This window comes from Schistocerca americana, chromosome 1 (assembly GCF_021461395.2).
Source record: "Schistocerca americana isolate TAMUIC-IGC-003095 chromosome 1, iqSchAmer2.1, whole genome shotgun sequence".
Lineage (NCBI taxonomy): Eukaryota > Metazoa > Arthropoda > Insecta > Orthoptera > Acrididae > Schistocerca > Schistocerca americana.
This window is the reverse complement of record NC_060119.1, coordinates 527,830,405-527,852,188: the sequence shown is the minus strand read 5'-3', so window position 1 is coordinate 527,852,188 and position 21,784 is coordinate 527,830,405. Positions and strand designations below refer to the sequence as shown.

The 21,784-nt window shown below is 36.6% G+C and overlaps 1 protein-coding gene across 3 annotated transcripts in view; it reads right to left on the bottom strand.

Annotated features, from left to right (window-relative positions):
• Positions 1–21,784, bottom strand: part of LOC124605339 (5'-nucleotidase domain-containing protein 3) — a 132,320-nt gene that overhangs the window by 31,376 nt on the left and 79,160 nt on the right. The window lies entirely within an intron of this gene.

Here is a 21,784-nt window from a genome sequence, read left to right as displayed (position 1 = left end):
ATTACACAGAAATTAATGACACATACAACACAGAACAAAATTATAAATGAAGAACAAAAAGGCTGCTGCAAAGGAGCACGAGGATGTAAAGAGCAACTGATAATAGATGCAGAGGTGATGTATCAAGCTAAAGCTAAACAAAGGCTGATACACCACGCATACATTGATTACCAAAAAGCTTTTGATAGTGTACCCCACTCATGGTTACTACAGATATTGGAACTATACAAAGTAGATCCTAAATTGATACAGTTCCTAAACACAGTAATGAAAAATTGGAAAACCACACTTAATATCCACACAAATTCAAATAATATCACATCACAGCCAATACAGATTAAGCGTGGAATATACCAAGGAGACTCATTAAGTCATTTCTAGTTCTGCCTTGCTCTGAACCCACTATCCAACATGCTAAATAATACAAATTATGGATATAATATTACTGGAACATACCAACACAAAATCACACATTTGCTATATATGGATGATCTAAAACTACTAGCAGCAACAAATCAACCAGTTACTAAAGATAACAGAAGTATTCAGCAATGATATAAATATGGCTTTCGGAACAGACAAATGTGAGAAAAATAGCATAGTCAAGGGAAAACACACTAAACAAGAAGATTACTTATTGGATAACCACAGCGACTGCATAGAAGCGATGGAAAAAAACAGATGCCTATAAATATCTAGGATACAGGCAAAAAATAGGAATAGATAATACAAATATTAAAGAAGGACTAAAAGAAAAATATAGACAAAGACTAACAAAAATACTGAAAACAGAATTGACAGCAAGAAACAAGACAAAATCTATAAATACTTATGCTATATCCATATTGATATCACAGATTATTTGGAGTAGTGAAATGGAGTAACACAGAACTAGAAGAACTCAATACACTTACATGACCACAATGCCACAAATATAGAATACATCACATACATTCAGCAACGGAAAGATTCACATTAAGCAGAAAGGAAGGAGGAAGGGGATTTATTAACTTAAAAAACCTACATTATGGACAGGTAGACAATTTAAGAAAATTCTTTATAGAACGAGCAGAAACTAGCAAAATACACAAAGCAATCACTCATATAAATACTTCGGCTACACCATTGCAATTTCATAACCACTTCTACAACCCTTTAGATCACATAACATCAACAAATACAAAGAAACTAAATTGGAAAAAGAAAACACTATATGGCAAGCACCCGTATCATCTAACACAGCCACACATCGATCAAGACGCATCCAACACGTGGCTAAGAAAAGGCAATATATACAGTGAGATTGAAGGATTCATGATTGCAATACAGGATCAAACAATATACACCAGGTATTACAGCAAGCATATTATTAAAGATCCCAATACCACAACAGATAAATGCAGACTTTGCAAACAACATATAGAAACAATAGATCACATCACAAGCGGATGTACAACACTAGCAAATACAGAATACACCAGAACACATGACAATGTAGCAAAAATAATACATCAACAAATTGCCATACAACATAAACTAATAAAACAACACGTTCCCACATACAAATATGCACCACAAAATGTACTGGAGAATGATGAATACAAATTATACTGGAACAGAACCATTATAACAGATAAAACACTACCACATAACAAACCTGACATCATACTCACCAATAAAAGGAAGAAATTAACACAACTAATTGAAATATCCATACCCAATACAACAAATATACAGAAGAAAACAGGAGAAAAAATTGAAAAATACATCCAACTGGCTGAGGAAGTCAAGGACATGTGGCATCAGGATAAAGTTGACATTATACCAATTATACTATCAACTACAGGAGTCATACCACACAATATCCACCAGTACATCAACGCAATACAGCTACATCCAAACGTATATATACAACTACAGAAATCTGTAATTATTGAAACATGTTCAATTACCCAAAGTTCCTAAATGCAATGTAACATATACTGTACAGTTAAAAGGAAGTCACACTTGATCAAGGTCTGCGTCACTTTCCATTTTAACGAGACATAACGTCTGAGAAAGGAAAGAAATAATAACAATAATGACAACCGAGATATAAATACTAAACCTATACTACATGTAGGAGAACAAGCAACATCTTATGGCTATAGTAAATCCAATAATAATAATCAATATAAACGTAACACCTATCATACTAAAGAAACATATGGAAATAATAATAATCAGCTGAATCAGATTAGTACAGGAAAACCAAATCGCGAACACAGACACAATGATTCGAATAATCAATATGGTAATTCACACAGATGTGGTATATACCCAGAAGACAATCCTAATAGTATACAACCTTGGAAAGACCCTTCGACACCTTAAGTTTGATGGGTAGATGCAAATGTAACTCAACAAGCACAACAACCACAAGGACCAATACCACTTGGTAACGGAGAAATAAAAAAGTGGCAATGGGAACAACTACCAAATTCCGACCATATGGTACGTATTGTTGAAGTACATGAACCACTGAATATGACATCTATCGAAAGATTAAATTAGAACTGGTCACTGAAAGCCTTCCTAGGATGACTGGAGAGGTTGAGGAGGGTAGGCACCATTTTAAAGTGAATGTACAGAGGTATGATGATGATTTGGATCTAAGGGAGGAACTGACTGAAGAAACACCTTACATTTCCAATAAGTGTGGATGAATTTTGCAAGCAGCAGTTCAAGCAGTATTAAATGGTATTGATGTTGAAATTTTGACTGATACTGGAGCAACTATAAGTGTAATATTGCAAGATTGTTTTAAACAAACTAGTTGAGGAGCATAAGTGCTTACCTTTCCTGTTATTGGATGTACTGTATCTGGAGCATTCAGTGCAAAAGTGCAAAAGGTCTCAAAGCAGGCACGAGTCAACTTTATAATGCGGGGGGCTTCAATAGAAAGTACCTTCTTGATTGTTCCAAGAATGACCATACCATGTGTTTGGGGTCTAGATTTTTTTGTGTAATGCTTAAGCAGTCATCAATTTAAAAGAAGGAACATATAAATTGGACTTTGAAGGCGACATTTTGACAGTCTGTATCATAAACGGCAAAATAGTCCTGGATCAGTATTGCATTAAGTTAATGGTTAGCTATATTGGTACTGACTGTAATTTAGTTGGTGATATTTTCTATATTGAATAAGAAATAAGTCAAGTTACACTTCAGGAGAAAATCTCCGAATCCGAATACCTATCTGCAAGTCAACGAGAAGATTTGTGTTGCTTGTTAAGTAATTATCTGTCCATATTTAGCAAACGTCCTGGAATAATCAAAGGTTTTGAATACGACATTGCCCCTGCCCCCCCCCCCCCCCCCCACCCCCCTGCAGTAGCTGAATGGTTAGCGTGACGGATTGTCAATCCTCTGGGCCCAGGTTCAATTCCTGGCTGGGGTGCTACGCTGTCCTCATCATCCTCCTCATTGACTGCGGGTCGCCGAAGTGGCATCAAATTGAAAGACTGGCACCCAGCGAACAGTTTGCCCGACAAGGGGCCCTAGTCATATGATTAAATAAATAAAAAATACGACATTAAGATCTATCCACATGAATCTTTTTGTCGCACTTCCTATTCCTATTCTGTTCCTATTCTGGTCAAAGAGAAAGGCAGTCAAGAAAGAAATTAACAAAACGATAAGAGTGGGGAATTACAGAGGTCTCTCATTCTAAATATTGTAACCCTCTTTTGGTGGTCCTCAAAGCGAATGGTGACATCAGATTAGTTCTAGATGCCAGGGAGATAAACAAGCTAATCATACCGGTGGTACAGACAAGACCTGAGAATTTGGATGAGTTAATTCAGAAATTCTGTGGTGCCCGCTTCTTGACATCCCTTGATATGAGAAGTTCATACTGGCAAATGAAAATCTCTATTGAATCTTGAAAGCATACTGCTTTTATTTTTACGGGCAGAAGTTACCAATTCACTGTACGCCATTTGGACTAAATATTAGAGGAGGCGTATTTATATTGGTGCTAGACACTGTACTTGAATGAGATTTGCTCGATAGAATTACCTTGTATGTGGATGACTTAATTGGTCGCTACCGAAACACGGGAGGAGCATCTCGATCTGCTTGAAAAAGTATTTGCAAAATTCTTAGAGTAGGGAGTAACAGTAAATTTAATGAAATCTAGATTGTCCTGAAGTTCCTAGGACATAAAATTATGCTAAATGGTACTATGCCGAATCCTAAGAAATTTAGTGCTATCAAAGAGTGTCCCTTCCTAAAAATAAAAAGGAATTAAAATCTTTCATGGGATTAGCCTCATTTTTCTGCCAATTTTCGCCTAATCAATTAAGCAACCAAGAATGTTTATTACAGTTATTGCGAAAGAACATCAGGTGGAAATGGACTCCTGAGTGTAGTCAAGCATTTGACAGAATCCGAGATGCTTTAGTTAATGCCCTGTTTTTACATCATCCAAAACTTGAACAGGATTTTTGCATTGCCACTGATGCTTCTGAAACGGGCCTAGGCACCACACTTTTGCAAATGGATGATCCACAAGATATGAATATCATTAAGATTATAGGATTTGCAAGTAGAACACTCTCTAAATGTGAAAGGCCATACTGTACCACAGAGTTAGAGGTACTAGTTGTGGTATGGGCATTTAAAAAGTTTTGATATTTTGTCTATGAGAAACGAATAACCATTTTTTGTGACCATAAAGCTTTGTCTTATATTTTAACGGGAAGAATGTTTCACTCGAGGTTAACCAGATGGGCCTTGTTACTTCAAGAATATAACATTTCAGTGCCATATATAAAAGTGAAGGACAACGTTGCAGCAGATGCTCTATCTCATTTCCCTAGAAGACAGAATAATTAAGAATTTGAGGAATGCACTTTAGATTTCAAAGTAGCGAATCTGTCTACTGCATTCTGTGAGAAACAAATTTCAAAGTTGTGTCACAATATGCCACAGTTGCAAGAACAAGATCCTTATTGGATATCTGTTCGAGATGTATTCAGCCAAGGAGTTACAAATTATTCTGGTAGTCTACATACTTTACAATCTAATATATTATTTAGAAGAAAAACTCATGATGAACCATGGAAAGTATGCGTTCCAAAGGAACGTCTGGAATCTGTGGTATACACATCTGAAGTGAGGACACTTTGGATATTTAAAATGCAAAGCCAAGTTAGCCCAATGTTGCTACCACCCAAACTTAGAACGCTTGGCTAGTGATATTATAAAGAATTGTAAGATTTGCCAGAAAACTAAATCCATCAACTATTCCCAAAAAACTGAATTACATCCAATCATACCACACCAACCTTTGATACTGATATCTTGTGATGCATGTGAACCATGTCCTTCTACTTGTGGATTTTAGTATATTCTGGCATTCTACAATATTTTTTTGAAGTATGTGAAATTTTATCCTTTGAGGAACCTACACGTGCATCCTATGTTAAAGAAATTTGTCAGTGATTTCAGAACAGAGATTGGAAAACCGAAGATGATATTGACAGACAATGCTGCCTATTACACCAGCAGAATCTGGAGAGAGACTACGATATATATATCATCAGGAAAGAGGGAAAGACAAAAGGATGTGAGTTTTAAGGGAGAGGGCAAGGACTCATTCCAATCTCGGGAGCAGAAAGACTTACCTTAGGGGGAAAAAGGGACACGTATACACTCGCGCACACACACACATATACAGACACAAGCAGACATATGTAAAGGCAAAGAGTTTGGGCAGAGATGTCAATCTGTACTTCCGCCTCGACTGACATCTCTGCCCAAACTCTTTGCCTTTACATATGTCTGCTTGTGTCTGTATATGTGCGGATGGATATGTGTGTGTGTGCGCGAGTGTATACCTGACCCTTTTTCCCCCTAAGATAAGTCTTTCTGCTCCTGGGATTGGAATGACTCCTTGCCCTCTGCCTTAAAACCCACATCCTTTTGTCTTTTCCTCTCCTTCCCTCTTTCCTGATGAAGCAACTGTGGGTTGTGAAAGCTAGAAATTTGTGTGTGTGTGTTTGTGTTTTTTATTGTCTCTATCAACGTACCAATGCTATATATAATGTTTTTATCCTTGTGCAAATCTAATCGAAAGATTGTTCCACAAATTACATCAACTTCTATGTACCTATACCACACACCAACATTACAAATGGATCGAGTGGTTATCAGAATTTGACAGGATTTATAATGACTTGCCTCATACTTCTACAGTATTTTTCCCAACCAAGTGATGTATGGCAAGGATGATTCTCAAGACTGGCTGAAGGGATGGCCACAAATTGAAGGAGATAATCTCACTAAGGAGGACATCTCAAGTTTACTTAAAGAAAGTTTACTTAAATCTGCAACATCAAGCTCAATTATGAAAAGCAAAATTTGATAAAAATGTGAAGAAGGTAATAACCTATGCTGTTGGAGAAGAAATATTGATGAGAAACCATCCAAAGACCTCGATAAAGAAAAATTTATATACTGGATCATAAAGAATAATGCAAATTCCCCATGAAGGAAGTTATATACTTGCTGACTGTAATTCTGATGTGATAAAAGGTTAATTCCACCACACAGAGACAATGAAATATTATCAGTGAGAAGGTATGTACCATTTATGAAGAGAAAATGAAGGAAAAGAGAATGAGAAGAGTATTTACTAACAGGACACCGAATTAGACTTGAACAGGATGAGCTACAAGATGTATAATTTTGTTCATTATTTTATATATAATTAAGAGGATTATTTTATTCAGTTATTATTAAATACAATGTATGTGTTATGGTAAACATACCACAATAATATAATTTAAGAAGATTAAAATGAAAAAGTTTGCAGAAAAGATAATTTCTGAAAAGAGAAAGAATCAGTTAATAGATTGAAGAACAAGAGAAAGCAAGATTAACTGACTCCAGGATTGTTAGATAAGTTTAAAAGAATGCTACCATAGAGGCATAAGTATTTTATGTTTATGAATTGTTGAAGGAATTTTATATGTAATAATGGTAGAAAGTATATTTCATGTATGTGTAATGGGCACGATCAAAGCTAAAGGAAATAAGAGAAAGGAATGAAAAAGAAGCTGATGTGTAACTGTCTAATCGACATTATAATCTGGAAAACATAATAAGAAGAAAACCATGTGTTGAAGACAATGAAAGTATGATACAAAATATATGGAAATAATTATTTGAATTTCGTGATGAACTGATAACCATTATGGTAAGGAAAATCAATACAATCTCATGAAGGTACGATGGTAGGAAGATGGAAGGACTATTGTGTAATATAAACTGAGGACAATTATGTGACAGAAAAAACTTCAATATTGGATGACAACGTATACGAAAAAGAAAAGTACGCCAAAAGAAGCACAGGTGAACAATACTCACAGTATTTACGATGAAAATGCAAATCTGCATAATAAGGGAAAAACACATAAGCAAATCTGTAGCACGCTTCTATAACAATAAACCAGCACTTGACGGTTAATGAATGAAACCTTTTAAACACAGAAGTATATCACGATACACACATCAACGAGAATATTCCCAACCTGCAGTAAGCAACTTCAAGCCGTGAAACAGACAAAAAATGCTGTATCCAAATTTCAAGGAAATAATCTTTATTAAACAAATTATGAAACACATTCACCAAATAACTGGAAGAATTGCGCATTCACTTCATTTTTCTGTTAACACAGCAATATCAGGCAAAGACACAACACTTTCTCCAGAGAGAATTGCAAAACACACAGTGGAGAAGCAGGGATGATGTTACCAGCTGATATGTCATTTGACCCGACACTGTACGCAACTCATTTGAAAAGCCTTAAAGCAAGAAAGAAGAAGATGACTGAGCTGACTATAGCTGCATATGGCTCGGTGGACGTCGCAGTTCTATCCATTTTCTATGGAACTGGCTGCAATCCCTGCCTTATGCAGCCAGTTGAAAGGGCCTCTCACCAAATAGTGAAGTGTTGTGTGTGTGTTGTGTAGTGAGTGTGAAGTGCATCATGTCAGAAAGTGAAATTCGAACAAATTCATTGACTTTTGGAGATTCATTTAAACGGGCAATTTCTGTTAGGCCCTCATTTGCAATTATTCACATAAAATTTGATGTAAAGGGTATGAATCTTGGGATGGCTGAACTACGTACACAACCCTAGCACACTCCAGTGAATCCTCTAACATCTTCAATCTTATCGTGACATTACAAATCCTCTAACATCTTCAATCTTATCGTGACATTACAGATTGGGGGAGGGGGTGGGGGCAGTGTAGTGATGCAGGGGGTACTAAATTTGTTATAAAAGTCAGTAAATTACTCAATGGACAGTATTTTTCAGTACAGGTATTTCATTCATTCTAAGCAAGTGTTGATTCATGATGTCATCGTCCAGACATGAGTTGACTGTAATCTGAATCCATTTTAGCAAACTAATTATTTCTCTCAAGCAATAAGATTTTATTGATTATGAAATACAAGTTCTTGAAGTTTATTCAGAATCAGAAATGTTTAATTAGTAATTGCATGCCATAATTTATTTGTTTAATATAAAAGTGTTTTTAATTTTGTATGCATAAAAAAAGTGAATTTATGTGCATCTTTTACTCTGAGACGAGTTATCACTCAGAGTGCTAAAAGTTTGCGTGTACAGTTCGCAGACCTATGTGGTGAGTTTTATTTTGTGATCTTGACCCCAATGGAGAGTAAATCCAGTTTCATTTAAACTTTACATGAGATAGACACATCACAAAATGAGGACAAGATAAATATAATGGTAAAAAAAAAACACCATGATCCCAAAACACAAAATGGACAAAAAGAAAAAAAATTACAACATTGCACTACACCAACAAAATCTGCAGGAATCGGACACTTCCCTTGACCTAAATAGGTCAACCACAGGTGACGATACCAAAACACCAACACTTACAAAAATGGGAATCAGTCATTTCCGGTGACCTATATATGTCAACCACAACTTTTGATACCAAAAAACCAACACCTACAACTACGAAAAATAAAACCAAAGCCACAACCTCAAAAATCCACAAATCAAACGTCCCCACATAAATTAAAACACATTTAATACCCCCTAAATACATAAAACATCACAACTCGAAGGGGGAAAAAAACAATTACTTACTACCAGCAAATTCTGACACTGAAAACTAGATCAGCCAGCTCAACCCCCCACCCAACCCCTCCAACACACACACACATTTAACATCTTACCACACTGCAAACAACAAACCAAAAACACCTAACAAAAACACCAAACACATAAACGAAAAAATTGATAACCCATTGCAAAAACTTCCAAACCTTACGTTTGGAATTACAAACACTGCTGCCAACAATTTCACACATCCGACACCAAGTCTCAAATAAACCCAATACAACACATTACAATCACCATATACACACACACCTCACCAGAGGGCACCATGAAACAAGACATCTACAAACACAACCAAAAAAAAACACCGTGCCATTATGATGTCACACACCACAACTCCCTTATGTCACAGGACAAAGCAGACAGGTGAAATCGGACATATCCATTGACCCGATGATGTCATGCGTCAGAGCAGACGGTTGGACTTGGACACTTCTGTAATCCCACATCACGTTATTACAAAAGAGTCATTTAGCCCATTAGGGAAAACTGAAACCTGCGCACTCCATTTGAAATACATTACATGCCAGTGCATGATTGAGCTGTCCAGTAAATCGCATACAATAGTTACAAATGGGTTGAACTTAATGCACAAAGTTGGAAATTAATTGAGGCACATATCACCTAGTTGGTTACATTGCCTAGCAACACTGTAAAGCAGCTTAATGTTTGCTGACCACGTGAGAGTGTTTTTCTTTCCATAAAGGCCAATAAAGTGGCAGTTTCAAAACTGTTTTGAAACTTCATTGGTTGTCTTACACCACTACTGAACTTGTTATATTGTGTCTCTTCACAAGAGATCTCAAGAAGCCGGGATAAATAAAAAGAAGAAAAAGACTAAAGGAGGGGCATCAGATAAGCAGTAGTATGGACTTTTAAAAAGTGTAAACACCTATTAGTAGGACGTGAGACCATCATCCACAGGGATCACACATCATTAATACTACTCTCAAAAAATAGTTGCTACACAGTAGTCTCACTAAGTACATGTTGTTCTTGCAGGAATTCAGTTTTTCTTTAAGTTATGTCAAAGGCAATGAAGATATAGTACTGGGTGTATTTTCCAGCTTCCAATAGATTTACGGCCACAATAAGACATCAGAGAACATGGCACTTTTGCAATATATTTTTTAAAAACAAACAGTTTAGATAAGGGTCTTATAAATTTTTGCAATGCAGAGGTCAAACACTACTTAAACATTTTCAATGGATAGAAAGTGCGAGTGATGAGTTAAAATACCACATTGAAGCTTTACAGAGGGATACTGTATCATAAAATTCACATGTCAAGTGACTGGTTGATCTGTATTCCCTACAGCCATATAGAATTCATAACATGGTACATAGATCTTGGGTATGGTCACTTTGGCACTAAGAAATATACCATCACATTAGAGAGTATTATTACTTTGAAAATAAGCACCAAAGGGATAAAAAAATTTTGCAACAGTGTGAGACACGTCAGAAGGTGAAAAAACAGATGACAAAACTGCACACCTTATTTCATGCCATAATACCCAACGAGTTTGAGATTTAGTAGCAGTGGACTTCTATGATCCACTACCTCTGTGATGGGGTGGTATGGAATGCTGGTCAAAATTAATTGAATTGTACCCCTTGAGAAAAGCTATGACTCATAATGTCATGCCAAAGCTGAGAGATCATTATATAAAACAAGTAGGGAGATGAAAACATTTATTGTCAGATAGTGGTACACAATTTATGGCATGAGTTCCTAACATGGGAAAAAATCAATCATGTCCTCATACCGCAGTACCACACACAAGCTAACCCCACCAAATCTGTGATGCAGGAATTAGGACGCTTATGCTGAACATACTGTGCTGGTATTTTGAAGGAATTATGAACTAACTCACCCATTTGTTTACCATGGTAGCACCCAAAGAGATTTTAGGCAAGCAAAGTGAAGGTGAACCTTTTTTTAAAATATATCAACTGGCCTGAAGCAGTATCACAATCAAATATCAAAGAGACAGTAATTAAAACGGGTAACAAGAGAGAAAAATATGGGAAGAGAGCGCCCCAATAGTGTACAAATTAGGGGACATGACATTAGTAAAGAAGCATAGTAGAAGTTCATAGACTGAAGGACTAACATCCAAGTTTCAATGTCTCTACAAAGGACCATAAGCAGTAACATGTATACCTCATCTGAAAGCAACTGTGCTAACTGCCTGATTACAAGGAAAGAAAAAGGGATGTTTAACAGGCAAGATTTTAATCCTTTGTAATCAGTCAGGAATAAATTCTTCACTGTATTATGTTCAAATTTAAGGCAAAGTGGGATTCAATGAAACCTCACAACCATTTTTCAGGTTAGTGAGTATGATATCAAAGGCAAGGGAGCACTCAACACTAGTCTGTATGTAAAGCAGTGAAGAAATAAATTACAAAAATTAAATAGCAATCAATTGATGAACAGAATATGCGTTGAATGGAAAGGCAACTATGAAAGTGACAGTTAATATCAACTTGTGAGGAACTTTTTAAAGAAGAATTAAGTATTAACATTACAGTTACTATTAAAAATAGTTATTAAGTGTCCAGTATGGTGTTCTTTTAAGATTTGAAATGTCTACATTTCTTTTTTTTCACCTTTTGCATGGACAGGATATATTACTTAAGATTGCATTGTTTATTCAATCAATTTAGATTAAAAATACATGGTACTGTTGTTAAATACAACATGTGAAGGAATTTTTAGTAGATAAGGAGATGTAATCCAAATCAGCCCATCAGAAATGATTTCTCATCGTTTCTACCTGAAGTTTGGCACAGTTCAAACTTGATGGACATTACATTTTTGATTAGAATAATAATTGTGACAGATGTGGTTAACATAAGGGACCCATCAGATGCGTGATATAGGTATGACAGTAAGTGGATCTGTACTACAACAGAGAGAATGCTATGAAGTAACTGTGTATCTAAGAACAAGGATTTTAATACATGAACAGTTGAGGACTTGAAAAGCAATAAGATTATAGTGGCTATGCTATATGAGCAGTGGTTTTATGAACAGATAGTTTCTCTCAGTAGTACTGCAAGATTTTATTGGTGTAATAAGATATAGGGGAATAAGCATATGTTGTGAATAAATGAGTAGTAATTAAGCAAGTTACAGGATATCCTCTGTTATCATCACCATGTATGCAAGCTGATACGATCACGCATCCTTGAGTGGCAGCAGATGTAAGGGTACAAATGCAGTGATCCATGGCAGTTGGTGATATGCACTCTTATCGCTGATTTGAAATTGCGAGATTGTAAGAGGTGGTGGTGGTTAGTGTTTAACGTCCCATCGACAACGAGGTCATTAGAGACGGAGCGCAAGCTCGGGTTAGGGAAGGATTGGGAAGGAAATCGGCCGTGCCCTTTCAAAGGAACCATCCTGGCATTTGCCTGAAACGATTTAGGGAAATCACGGAAAACCTAAATCAGGATGGCTGGAGACGGGATTGAACCGTCGTCCTCCTGAATGCGAGTCCAGTGTGCTAACCACTGCGAGATTGTAAGAATTGGTGTTCATAAAAATATATACAAGGCTGAGAACTGAATTGCAAAAGACTAGTTTGAAGTTCTAATAGTTACAAGTAAAAGGAAATTAGGTTCTGTTTGGATTGGTGTGGTGATTTATGTTGGAGATCCCAGGGGCACCAGGCAGATGCTTGTGATGTCAGAGCAGGCAGGGACTCAAAGTTTGCAAAGCAATGCAGTGGGCCATGGAGCTCCATCTATGGCAAAGTTCTGTCATTATGGGACTTGGTAACTAGGGAGATCTATATATAACACAGAACTAAATTTGACTCGAAACCATAATGAAAGTGTGTTCACCTGTAAGAAATTATTGTCAATCTGAAATTAAAATGATTTGTAATTGGGATACTAAACTCTGTTTCTTAACCTACGAGCACCTGTTACTACGTAATGGCAGTCATTTCACAGGAAAAATCTTTTGGAAGGTGGAGCCCTCTGAAACGAGTGAGAAGATCACTTCAAGATGGAGAGAACCATTGCAGAACGATAAACTGATCAAGAAAATAACTACATGTGTGGAAAGTAAACACCAAACATTGCTGTTATGGAAGCATTAGCTCCTTTCTGAGGAGTAGGAATCTGGAAGTTACTGAAATATGGTGAGCATCTAAACACATAGGTACAAAGTAGATCAAGAAGTAATGCCTCCTTTGCCATAAGAAATGTAATAATGAACACAGAGCAGTGAAATTACTATACATCATAGCCTGAGCTGTCCTCTGCACAACAGTGCCATTCAACATAGTTACCATCCATTTGTTTACATTTGTACCATCACTGAACCCAGGTATCAAAAGCAGTTAATTTTAAAGCTGTTTTAGAGTCTTCCATAAAGAAAGTCTACAGGGAGGTTTTAATGGACGTCAGCAATGTGCAGCACTGGGCGAAGAAGCTTCATAATGGGAAAAAGACATTGCAGATTAACTGCACAGCAGCCAGCTGATAATGTATGTCACAGGTGCCAATGGAAGACATGCTGATGAAGTCATTCAAGAAGACAATTAGCATTCGCAATCAACAGCAAAATCTTTGTAACCACACTTAAGAATCTTAAGGGGGCAATACGAAAGAAGAGATTACCAAACAACTTTCATGCCAGCAAGCTCCATCTTGATAATGCAGCCCCCCCCCCCCCCTCCACACACACACACACACACACACACACACACACACACACAATCACACATCCTTTTTCACAACCCAAGTGATTGCAAAAATGGGCTGGTCAGTGGTGCCTCATGCATCCTACAGCCCTGTTTTGGCCCAACTAACTTCTACCTGTTTGGACCTATGAAAGACAACCTGTGTGGTTACAGGCTGAATGCTTTGGTCAAGATTAAAACATCTTTAAAATCATGGGTCAAGGAGCAAAACCCTGAATTTCTGCCAAACTGGTTTTGATACCTGGTTTAAATGATATAAATGTGTACAAATGCATGGTGACTATGTTCAATCATAGTACTGTGCAGTGGGCAGTTCAGGCTATGATATGTACTAATTGTGCTATTGTATGTGAACTATTAAGTTTTTCATGACATGGGGCATTACTTTTTGATCCATCCTCATATTAAAACAATTAATTACAATAACTCTCCTAATATGCTGTGACTTACCAAACGAGACTTCTTACCATATCCCTTAAAACCCATATCCTTTCGTCTTTCCCTCTCCTTCCCTCTTACCTGATGAAGCAACCTCGGGTTGCAAAAGCTTGAAATTTGTGTGTGTGTTTGTGTGTTTTTTATTGTGGCTATGTACCAGCACTTTCTCGTTTGGTAAGTCACAGCATCTTTGTTGTTTATATATATTTTCCCCATGTGGAATGTTTCTTTTTTTTTAAAATGTGAATCAAAAAGAATGAGCCAAATGACAAAGGTGCTGCTTATTTGCATCCTGTGATTGTAAGGACACCAATAATCAGAAGGCAGCAATGTATAGAGATTTTATCTTCATCCATTCAAGGCATTTCAATCTACTGTTCTGACTAAAATATGAACCCTACAGTATAAATGTATGTGTTATTTCACTATGTGAATTTACCACTCACCAAATATGCACTAATTTCCTGTTACTCATAAGGCCACAACTGCAGAATACACTGTTAGGTGAAGTCTGCTTGAATCCAAGGTAAAACATTAACACTAGTCAGCAGAATCAAATTTGTTTGGTAGTGCTGTTGTCTACAATTCTACTTCTGATAAAATCAGTGAGAGAGTACAACAGTACAATGAGCTGCATAATTTAAAAAAGGTTTAAAGTCAATGAATATATTCAAGATATCTTTCCTAATTGAGCATGATTATAAAATGCTATCAAATTTAGAAGAGGTCAAATATTTTAACTAACTGTTTCTTCACATTTGTTTAGCCCTGTTATACAGGGGTGTGGACAGTAGAAGGTTTTAGCTTTCGTCATGCAAGATACTGTAGCTGCACAGGAACGTGGACAGAGAAGCCTGCACCTAGCATACAGACTGAGAAGGTGAGGGGCAAGGTAATAAGTGCCACCAAACCCCTGCAATGCTGGCAACCTACCTGCAAAATGATGGCTATTGATTTACATTTGTTCTACAGTGGTCAAGAAAGAGGTTAAATATTTTTGTATCAAGGAAACCTAAGAATAATCTAATACAATACAGTGAAATGACAGTAACATTCAGTAATAAAAATAGTTACTGCACTGTATTTTTGTACACAAGTTGGCAATCCCAAAGCATGTACATTATTTGCCCAATGACTTCTGGTGATTCTGAATTAGAGAGCCCAGAACAAAAGATACTGTTAACAAATAGTAAGCCTTGCTCTGGCTGGCAGTACTTTGTAATGATGACAGAGAACACAGGTGATGCAAGGAAAATAGTGACAGAAATTCACAATAGTGATCATCTTTGTAAGGAAAGGAGTGTTTCTGTGCCTCAGTGGTAGTGGTACAAACAGTAGTTAATGACTGTTTCTTATAAAAGCGATTTTTCATTGGACACTGATTTTGCTTGCAGAATGAAACTGAAGCAAGAGTGAAAATGGCACTACATCATATTGCAAAAGCTCAACCAATGTGCACTTCACGATATTTATAATACTGTCAATAAAGGAAATAAATTCCACAATTCTGTGAACATGTTTGGATTCTGTATTCCAATTTCCATCTAGATTGCACCTTTAATTTATTTAATTCCAGTTACATATCATGATTTTGTACACACTCATCATCAGAAACAAATTGAAGACAGTGTCCAATACCTAGTCTCAACTCACTTGTTTCTGACACAGACCGTACTTATTTTGACTTGAGACTGTTTGTAAAACTGCCACAGGTGCTGAGAAGTGCTGTTAACAAAACAGTCTTCCCAGTGATGTGCTTTGAATATTATGAGCCTGTGAAAATGAAGGGAAAGGTTACAACACCATAAAGATGATGGTCAAATGCTCATTCCTTTTCATACATGACATGGTGTGCCAATTACACCACTGCAAAATAAATATTGGATGGTACAAGCAAGTTTATTTTGCCAGTTTTTGCTAGTGTTTTCCAATAATGAAAAGACCACTGTTCTAAAACAAAACCAGGTCAAGGTGTTGTGTTTTCCATGCACTGGGCTGGGATGTTTTGCACTGAGAGTGAGTTTGAATGTTCAACAAAATTCAGTGAAGCTACATTCAATGAAGATGTTCTTATTTGTTTAAAATTACAAATAATGCAGTTTCCATAAACATAAATGTGTGTAAGTATATGCAGATGCTCATGGACATTACAATGAGAAAATGAAGAATGATTAAAAAGAAATCGGTTTAAAAACAAACTGTTATAAATTTTTGACATGCTCTGCATTCTTGATTTTGATATCCAATATTTTCAGCAAATGCTACTGGAAATAACAGATCTACTAGGATGTAGCAGCAAAGAAATACTTTCGCCATATTTCTTGAACTAAGATGAAGAGTATATTACCATTTAACAAATGGCTCTGAGCACTATGGGACTTAACTGCTGTGGTCATCAGTCCCGTAGAACTTAGAACTACTTAAACCGAACTAACCTAAGGACATCACACACATCCATGCCCGAGGCAGGATTCGAACCTGCGACCGTAGCGGTCACGCGCTTCCAGACTGTAGCACCTAGAACCGCACGGCCACTCCGGCCGGCCAACCATTTAACATATCATGTTACAATACACTTCACTTCATAAATTTAAAGTATCTTTTTTACATATGTAAAAGCCTTCAAATGAAGATGTGAGCTAAAACTTTAATGGTATGTATAATGCCAATACTGGGAACTTACTATAAAAGCAGATTACCTTCTGAAAACAACAGTTTACAATATCTAAACGTAGACATTCCCAGGCAAAGAAGCTTTGATAAGTCCTGTTGTTTTTGTGTGTCATATCCTGTCATCTTCTGACAAAATGATTGCCCATAAAATCTCATCACTCATAAATACAGCTGTTATTCATCAAATTTTTATAAAACAAGGGGCATAGATGGTACACATACATCCCACTGACTAACCGTATTGTTTTCCAAGTTTGCTATTTTCAACATAATGTCACATTTTCTACTTCACCAAATACAGATGTGCAAACATAACATTTAACTGATTTATTTTTTCTTCTTATGTATTCTCGAAATCATGATGCATGCGTAGTAGGTGCACATCAACAGAAATATTTTACAAAAAAAGGAAAATTGTGAAACTCTATGCCACAGTTAGTTACAACAGTTATCTTGTGCAACAGAGCTGGATTGTTTCTCCACTTATCACAGCATATAATAATTCAGAATTTTACATAATGTTTCTATATATCCAGCAAAACCAATACAAATATGCATGCACCAGCTGTTGCAGAACTCTTTAAGATACAAGAACCTTTCTACAAGTCAACTGTCTTTTTAAAAAAAGGATACATCACTTCTACAGTGAAGCTAAATTTTGTGTCCAAACATTTTTTTTTAATAATTTTTCCATGCATTTAAAAAGAAATAACTTACCAATTGAAAGAAATATCCATAGAAATTGTACAAAAGAGGGGAAAAGAGCCATTTAACATTACATGTACACACCAAATGTTTCATAATTAGCTCAGCTAACAATAACTTTAGGGTAGCTTTCAATAAGAGAAAAGGTACTGTCTGTTATAATGTATTTTCATTAGTGCTAAAAAAATGTATATTTGCAAAGAAATGGATTGAACAAATTTTGTTGCAAAACAATGCTACTGAGTCAGTCTATAACAATATAGCAGTATCAGAAACTGGAACATACAAACAGTGTTAATGATCTGTACAAAAAGCTTAATTTACTCTAAACTACAAATATAATATAATTAGCTTGCAAATTATAGTCGGCAGTATTTGTTAGGCTGCAGCAGGAATTATTTCAAAATGATGTATAAGTGAGACAGTGTGACTTCATTTGAATAAAAGTTTAGATGAAACATGGAAAACAGAATATTCTGAAATGACTGTTATGTAATTGTTTCAAAATAAACATAAAAAATACAGAGGTCACACTTCTATGATTTATTTCCTGCACTTTATTAATCTGATCCAAGATTCTTCAGAAACTCAAATGTTACATGTAGTATGTGTTACAAGGAACTACATCACAACGTATCTACAACAATTGACAATACTGACTGAAAAGTGTATATCCATTCAGCCACTCCCCAATCAATTGGGAAAAAGTAAGAAATATTGTAATACTGTCAAACACTTGACTGTTTTATTTCTGAGACCTATGCTATAAAAATATATTGTAAATAAAATGCAACCTGAACAACCACCAGTCAACTACAGATAAAACTGTCATGAATGAAAAGAATACTTTAAAAGTGCTGATGGCTTACATACTTTAACTTTCAATTAACTAAATGTTTGAGGAGTGCTCCAAGGCTGCATATTAACACATGAAGAAATGGAAATGAAGATGAGTGTGAATAATTTGAAGATGATGCAGGGATGAAGGAGAAAGATCAAATGAAAAATAGAAGTAAGCTAATTAAGGTGACATCAGTTACTTGTATTAAATCAAAAAACACTATCTGGATCACTTTTTTCTTTTACTTATGGTGCATGGTTTAATTCTGTCCTGCAGATTCCCTTCGGTATCATTCATACCACTGTTGACAAACAGCACATTGTGGTGCCAGATCTAAATATGATCTGCAGGGCAGATCCAAACCAGTAGGGAAGGCACTGGTCTAGGGTAGTCCGTGCAACTGTGGTAGCCACAATGCTATGGTGGTGTAGTGGTTAGCACAACTGCCTATCAAGAAGAAGACACCAATTTCCTGACTGCAATTCAGAATTTTTGAGCAATGCTGTGTCACAAGTCATTGTTAATGGTAGATCAAAGGAGAAAATTCCCATCAACAGATTGGTCAGACAAGGTTGTCTGTTACTACAGTGTTCTACACAATAGCTTGAAATCCTCTCCTCCACATCATATGTTGAGAGTGACAAGGACTTTCAATAGGAAATAAAAGGCTCACATCCAGAGCTTATGGTGATGACTTGGGTGTTTTCAATAAAAGTTCACAAGATGTTGACATCTTACATAACATCCTCTGATGGTATAAAAATGCTACTGGTGCTATTGTTAACACTAAAAAGAATGTGATGTTGCAAACTGCAAATAATAAATGGAATATACAGCAGAATTGATTTACTGCCAAAAATTAACACTAAATGTTAGTTGTCATTACAGCAAATACCCACAAAGAATTGAGGCTCTCAATTGGTGACAACACTACATAAAATAAGAGTGATAGTAAAAATCCAGGCAGGTAGAAATTTAACAATGACAGAAAAAATCAAGCTGAGCAACCCACAAATACTCACAAAATACAAAATACAAGAGAACAAAGAGAGAGAAACTGACAAGCACCAAGGATGCACAGTTCTCATATAAAATATGCTTTTTTGCAAGGAATGCTTTGTGTCTAAACACAGAATTGTTCTAAAACATTATTCAGTATGACATTTGGAGATAGAAGTATGCAAAGTCAGCAACTGATTATGGACTCAGGTCCTCCCAACACCCAAAAAGGTAGAGAGAGCTATACAGCAAGCGATATACTGGTTTATATGGAGGGGGTGGACTGGGACTAACAGACTGGCACACAAAATGTGCAGCACTACTCGTCACCAGAACTAAGTGTGTGATAGAAAAGGGGTCACACTTGCCAATTGCTGTACTGTCTCACAATATTGTCAATATCCCATGTTCATGACACTTTGTCCAAAATTGTTCTGTCACTGAATGCTACATACCAACAGGTGTCCTGAGAAAAGGAAAAGTCTGTAACATGGCCATAGCTCTCAACGGAAAACCAATTCCTAATAAATGAAAGCTGCAACTACCGCAGCAGAACTGGAAAATCTTGTGGGAAAATTTAGTGCTCAAAATAATACCAGAAGCTACCAGATCAACTTGGTATAAAGTGATAAACTACACAATAGTGACCAACTCCAAGCTTTACTCCAACAGGGGTGTGAGTCAGAGACAGATTGAATCTGTGCAGTAATTTAACAACCATGGGCTGTGGTGTCACCACCAGACACCACACTTGCTAGGTGGTAGCCTTTAAATCGGCCGCGGTCCGGTAGTATACGTCGGACCCGCATGTCACCACTATCAGTGATTGCAGACCGAGCGCCGCCACATGGCAGGTCTAGAGACACTTCCTAGCACTCGCCCCAATTGTACAGCTGACTTTGCTAGCGATGGTTCACTGACAAATTACGCTCTCATTTGCCGAGACGATAGTTAGCATAGCCTTCAGCTACATAATTTGCTACGTCCTAGCAAGGCGCCATTATCAATTGCTATTTATCTTGTGATGCATGTACCGTCAGACCGATGTTCACCAATTATGGATTAAAGTTAAGTATTCCAACAGATACGTAATATTTTTGCTAGTCTCAAATCCTTTAACTGCTCCAGACCTCACGCCAGCCTGCGTGAGCTTAAACACGTGCCTTTCGGCTTCACCTCCTAGTGGCTTGGCTGTCTTGCCAAGTCACAACATGGGCTGGTACACCAGCCGGCCTGAGTGTGGTTTTCCGGCAGATTTTCATGCCTGTTTAGGAAAATGCTTAGCTGGTCCACAAATTCCACCTCAGAGGATATGATACACAAACTGTTAAAATATGATACCATGCGAAACAAAGTTTATGTAGTTCACTGACATGACACACATGATTTCCCTCCCTTAACTTACCCTGATGATTGTGGCATCAAGAATAGTGTATTTCTGCAAAATTACATATAAACAATACAATGAAGTCTGCTATATCCTGAAAAAGGAAACTATTCTAGACACAAGAAGATTGAGAGTCATAAAAGTGTGAAGCAGTCCATCTCTAAAGTCATGAAGGCACTGGGCATTCCAAGATGATGTTACTGAGGTACAATACCACATATACCAATATTGAAGTGTAAATTAGCATCAAACACTGGTGACTTCTGGGGCTTCAAAATTTAAGAAATGGACCTTGTATCTGTCACATGTTATTTGGCAACTGTTGCCATAATGGAACGTACTTCTTTTTACTTCCTGTAGTAATAGCGATATGTTGAACTTCAAACTGCCCAGGACAAGACTTTCTCCCTAGTTCTATCAGGGTATCTTGAATGATGCAATAATTGTGTTAATGAATGTGGTGCAGTCATAATACTGGAACCTGAGGACCAAAGATTCAAAAACAATAAACCAATTCTTGAAGTACCTACTGTTAAAGTTTTTGTGGCTTTGCTATTTGAGACATCTATAAATGACCTTTGTGCAGCTGTTCATTGCATTACAATTTTCATAATTGGAAAATGGTCAGTAGGCAATGGTGATGAGATGTGTAAGCCGATTTCACAAGTCTAATTCCACACCCACACATAATGGGTTTTTGGCTGACGGCATAAGATTCTGTTTATGGTGAACTGTCCATCACAAAAGAATATTAAACATGGTGGTTCCACTGAGGCTTTTCACAAAAAGGCAATATTTTAGATAATGGCATTCT